Source organism: Poecilia formosa, unplaced genomic scaffold (genome assembly GCF_000485575.1).
Source record: "Poecilia formosa unplaced genomic scaffold, Poecilia_formosa-5.1.2 Scaffold217, whole genome shotgun sequence".
Lineage (NCBI taxonomy): Eukaryota > Metazoa > Chordata > Actinopteri > Cyprinodontiformes > Poeciliidae > Poecilia > Poecilia formosa.
In genome coordinates, this window is record NW_006800156.1 from 133,006 (window position 1) to 139,347 (window position 6,342).

Below are 6,342 nucleotides of genomic sequence, written 5' to 3' on the forward strand. Positions count from 1 at the left end.
AGTGTTTTCATCTTTTTTAAAACTTTTATTGTTTTATGTTTCATCTTGTTTAATGAATTTGTTTTCTAAAAGTTGAATTTAATAATCAAGAATCACATTTTTACATAAAGGAGAACAATAAAGTCACATCTTTTAGATTTATAGTTCAGGTAAATATGTCTAAATTATGAGTACATTCATAGATGCTATATCTATCATAAAACATTAAGTTTAACTCAAAACATGATAATTTGGTCCTGGCTGCTGCAGGTAGATAAATATAATGAACTAAAATGGTTCAAGAATCACTTTTGATAAAACTACAAAAATACGACGGATGTTATTGTTGTCATGGAGGATTAAACAAAATAGTTTTCTTGCATATAATGTTATATGTAAAACATATTACTTTATTGAACATTCCTTGCTTCATTTAGTGTGAAAGGACAAATGGTTACATGATAGTTTTTTATCTTACATATTTTTCAATACAGAAAGACGTCTGGAAATACAACTTTACAGACAAAAGAGTGAAATGGAAACAAAGGGAACGTCATGAATTGCAGGTTGTAGAGGCTGAGGACAGATGTGGTTGTTTAGTAATCACGATTTTAATGGTGAAACACATGAAATCCAGGCAGCACAGTGGAGCAAACAGCAATGGCTCTGAATAGACGTAATGACTGTAGGTGGGACTAAATACACAGGGAGACAAGGGACAGGCGTAAACAATCAACGGATGGACGGGACAAAACAGAGACTCAGCCAAACACAGGAACCTAAATAAAAGCCAAAACCTTACAGCTGAAGCAGAAACTATAATAATGATCTGATGAATTCCAACAAATGGAAAAAAATTGGTGGAATAACTACGAAGACATCAATCAGATCATGTCAATTAGTTCCCAAAGTACAATCTTGATAAACGTACATATATACATTAGTTAATATGATCCTAGTGTTGACCTTTTGCTCCTGTTTGTCTCCTCAGGTCCACCAGTCAGCATGTTGGTTAACTCCACCTCCAGCTTCGATGATAATCTTACATACTACTGCTCTGGATTAAGTCCTACTTTAATCTCCATCGCTATGACGGCAACTAAATGCCTCCTCATCCTCCCTCTCTGCCTCTTCATCCTCTACTTGGGTTTTCATCGATGGCGCCAGCAGCGCTCCTTTAAAACAGCAAGTCACTCTGACATCTTCACCTACAATCTGTCTCTGATCGAACTGTTCTGGGCTCCTGGATCAATATTCTACTTTTGTGGGATGTATAGGAATAATCTGGCAATGACGATTTTAGGAATTTGTGGTTTTACAATCACTTACATTGGAGAAATTCTGTTCCATGTCCTGACTTGTGTTGAACAGTACTTGGCTGTTGTTCACCCCGTCATCTACCGGACGTCCAGGAACGCCCGCGGCTTCAGGATCAGAAAAATCACCATCAGCTGCGTCTGGATGCTGAGCTTTGGACTTTTAATAACATTTATAGATGTAACAGGTGCTTTCATAATCTCAGCAGTGTTGTGTCTTGTGGTTTTTGCCATCGTAGTCATAAGTTTCTGCAGCTTCTCTGTTCTCTGCACTCTGATGCGTCCAGGACCAGGAGAGGGTGGAGGAGAGAAACTCAGGGTCACCCAGTCAAAGCAAAGAGCTTTCAACACCATCACAGCCATACTGGGAGTGCTGGTGTTCTGGATTACTGGGATAATTGTTACAAATGTACTTCAAAGTTCTTCCCCACTGAACAATAATACAACCTGTGTTATCCTGGCCATTGCAAACTGGTCTAATCTGCCCGTCAGTCTGATTTCTCCTCTGCTGCACCTGAACAGATCCGGTAAACGGTTCTGTTGCTGGTCGAACATGTAGCTGCCAAATCACTGAGATACAAGAAATACAGTATATGTTTGACTTTACATTAAATTGACTTTTACGTTAAATAATTTTGAATATTTCAAGGCAACCTGCCAGGGCCGTGCAGAGACCACTAAAGGGGCAGGTGCTCAAAAAAAAAAAAAAAGGTACATCTAACCGCCTTCTGGGACAGAATATTAAAGTCGCACAGCTTTCAGAGTTTAATAAACAATGATAAATTACAAATTGTGAGATATACAACTAGATTTATTACATCTTAACATAATAAAAACATAACAGCTGCCTTGTAATATTAAATATATTGTTCACTACCAAAAACTGCATGTTGATCATGGTAAGAACCTTTTTTTTTTCGTTCTTACCTGTGGTTCTTGTTCTGACCCAGTTGGTCAACAATCCACCACCTTTGCCTGCTTCTGGCAGATCCTTTCGTTTTTGTTTCTGATGTCTTTCTTTACGTGGCATCTTTGATCTGAAAAAAGCGAAACATAATGAATTATGATCAGATCACTATATTAGCCCCTGTATGTAGAAATGGGGTCCAACTCACCCCACACATGTAAAACTTGTATCATTTGTCCTGAGCCTCTACGTTTGCCTCTGTCCTCACAGGGACAAGAGTTTAACCACACGGCCAATTCTTTATCCTTGTGTTTAAACCAATATGTTTTTCAGTCCATAGCACAACATAACAATATTACTTTCAGAAAAAATGAGATGTTTATTATGGAGTTCAATTTGTTTCACAATTCTTCTATAAAAAAAACTAACCTCAATTAAGTAAAATAAAATTGTCATCAAGATATTTTGAATTGTAACGATTTTTTAAACAAAAAAAAAGTTGGATTAAAAAACATTTTTAAAAATTAAAATCACGCATTTTTGTCTCATGAAGTGAAAAAATTATTTGTAAAACAACCTTTTTTGCACTTCATGAATCTTTTCTTGCTATTCTAAGTTTTTATTTGTGACTCAAAGTTTTGCTTGTGATTCTCACATGACCTAAAATCACAACAAAAGATTTCTGATGTGTGCAAATAAAAGTTTATGTTTGGCAAATAACTTTAAGTTCACCAGACAAAACTGAGTTATTCAATTTTAAAAAAAAGTTTTTTAAACAAAACTTTAGAAATCATTACAATTCCAAATGTTTTAATTACAATTTTATTTTACTTAACTGAGGTTAGTTTTTTTTTTCCCATTGAATAATTGTGAAACAATAACTCAATAATAAACCGCTACTCTGTGCTGAAACAGAAACGATGCAACGTTCAACATATATCCATTATAGAGATGATAGATTTTGGATGTGCCCTTATTATATACGGGATACCGAAGAATATCCCGTATATAATATAATATTTCCTGTATGTCATTAACGATACAGGAAAGAAGCTTTTCAGTTATCTAGCTTTGCTAGCAAAGTCGTTAGCTAGCAGCTAGCTAATAGCACATCAACAACAGCCTAATGTCTGTATGATAAAAATACTGAATCGATAGATAAGAACAGTTTCTCCTCACCTGGCTGTCTCCTCCCCTCAGTAGTTCTTCAGAGTAAAGCAGACGCAGAGGCCTGTCAGTGTCTGTTGTATTTCATTTCCTCTCTGATTAAACCGCTGAAGCAGAAACGATACTTCAACGTTTTCCGTCATCTGACAAGCAGCAAGTCTGCTCCACTTTATTCACCAAAAACGGTTTAATTCACCAAAAACTGATCTGTAATCTGGAACGTTCGCTACGTTGAGCTCCAGTTAGCCGCCTCATCTCACTGCGCGAGAGGCAACTGGGTCAAAAGGTCAAAGGTAACAAGGTGACCGGAGGGCTTATTATGTTGTTTTTCTTGAAAGATAGAACAAAAAAAACACAACAAAACAAAATAATTTCAGTACATGTAGTTATGTGTCAGAGGGGTTAGAAAAATAATAAACAAATAAATAAATAAATAATAATAATAATAATAATAATAATAATAATAATAATAAATTGACCAAATGGGCACTTGGGGTAGGGACAAAAGGGGCAGGTGCTAAAGCCCCTTTTGTCCCCCCTCTGCAGGTGTCTGCAACCTTCTAAAAGTTAAAGGTTTTTTTCTTTCTTTCTTTTATCTGAATTGATGTAGTTCTTGTCTGATCGACTCCAAACTAATCCCAGGTTTATTTTACCATCACTTCATCAGTCTGTGTTGTTTTCTTTGACTGCCTGTTATAATTAATTGTCATTCAAAGAAAACTCTGCTACCTTTGAATCTTTATGCCAAAAAATGCAAGTTAGCAACAAATGTACTTTGTAAGTTGTATCACTTTAGCTCATGTTGTTAGCATAGATCTGGTGATGTGTGTTTTGGTGTTAGTTGTTATGACTCGGTTCTGTCCTGAGCGTTTCCTTTGTGTCACCTAATGGCTGCTGGAAATAAGAACCGCTACCCAAATCCTGTAAGGACAAGCAGATATAGTCCATGGATGGATAACTGATGTCAAAACGGTAGATTTGATGTTGGACTGTTTTAAATGCACTGGGAAATAAACACAGATTTCCTTTCAGTAAGAAGGTGATGCTACTGACAAACTAACATTTCTGTATCTCAAAAATGGCTTTGTAGCCTCATGTGGCATTGCTGTGTAACAAAATGTCACTTCTGTTTTATGTAACATTTTCTGGGAGCTAATACATATTTACTTGTCTTTCTTTGTTTTGACTCCATGATGATGTCACTAATGTTCAAACACGACCTGCACCAGTTCAGAATAATGTTGATTCTCTGCAGCTTCACTTTGAATCCAATTAATTCATCTAAACTCTGAACTGAATCATTGATTCAAAATGTCTAAATCAAACTTGTCATATTCACTGGTTGACATTTTAAATAAACTTTCATGTGTGGTCTAATTATAAATGATTGACTTTGCAAATTCCTAACCAGATTGATAGATTATGAACCAAACCCATTAAGTCTGTAAAGCTGCTTACTTTGAATAAATGCATCATTTTTTATGATCATTTCCATCATGTTTAACATAATAGGCAGGTCTGACATTGATAAAGGAAGGAGCCTCAGCAGCACTCAGGTCAAAGCTTCACAGCTTCACAGCATCTTGGAGATCAGCAGCACACACTGGGTTTGGATAAAAGAGCAGCAGGAAGAACCAGCAGCAGCAGCAGAAGGTACGTTTAATAAGAAAACCTTCAGAAAGACATAAGATGGAACCTGATTTATGTTCTGTTAGAAGCTGTTGAGAGCAAATTGGTTTGAGATCATTGAGCTTCAGTTGTTCAGTCATCAGCCTTCAGGTTTAATGTTTGCTTTGTTGTTCCTGTTTGTCACATATGTGGTTTATAAGCTATGAAATCAGGACAATGAACAACTGAGCATTTATAGCAAAGCACAAAGAAACTTTCCATAGATTCACAAAGTCATGATGAAAACTAAGCTGATCGAGATAATCTAGATATTCCAGTTTAAATTTTCTGTACAGGTTTTCACTAAGATATGCTCAGGTTTTTATAAGTGTTTTCATCTTTTTTAAAACTTTTATTGTTTTATGTTTCATCTTGTTTAATGAATTTGTTTTCTGAAAGTTGAATTTAATAATCAAGAATCACATTTTTACATAAAGGAGAACAATAAAGTCACATCTTTTAGATTTATAGTTCAGGTAAATATGTCTAAATTATGAGTACATTCATAGATGCTATATCTATCATAAAACATTAAGTTTAACTCAAAACATGATCATTTGGTCCTGGCTGCTTCAGGTAGATAAATATAATGAACTAAAATGGTTCAAGAATCACTTTTGATAAAACTACAAAAATACGACGGATGTTATTGTTGTCATGGAGGATTAAACAAAATAGTTTTCTTGCATATAATGTTATATGTAAAAAATATTACTTTATTGAACATTCCTTGCTTCATTTAGTGTGAAAGGACAAATGGTTACATGATAGTTTTTTATCTTACATATTTCTCAATACAGAAAGACGTCTGGAAATACAACTTTACAGACAAAGAGTGAAATGGAAACAAAGGGAAGTTTAAATTATAACAATGATTGATGAATTCCAACAAATGGGAAAACAAATTTGGTTTAATAACTAAAAAGCCATAAATCAGATCATGTAAATTAGTTCCCAAAGTACCTTCTTGAGAAAAGTAATGTACATATTAGTTAATATGATCCTAGTGTTTACCTTTTGCTCCTGTTTCTGTCTCCTCAGGTTCATCAGTCGGCATGTTGGTTAACTCCACCTCCAGCTTCGATGATAATCTTACACACTACTGCTCCTTGTCAAATAGTATTTTTGTCTTTAATGCTATGATGGCAACTAAATGCCTCCTCATCCTCCCTCTCTGCCTCTTCATCCTCTACTTGGGTTTTCATCGATGGCGCCAGCAGCGCTCCTTTAAAACAGCAAGTCACTCTGACATCTTCACCTACAATCTCTCTCTGATCGAACCGTTCTGGGCTCCTGGATCAATAT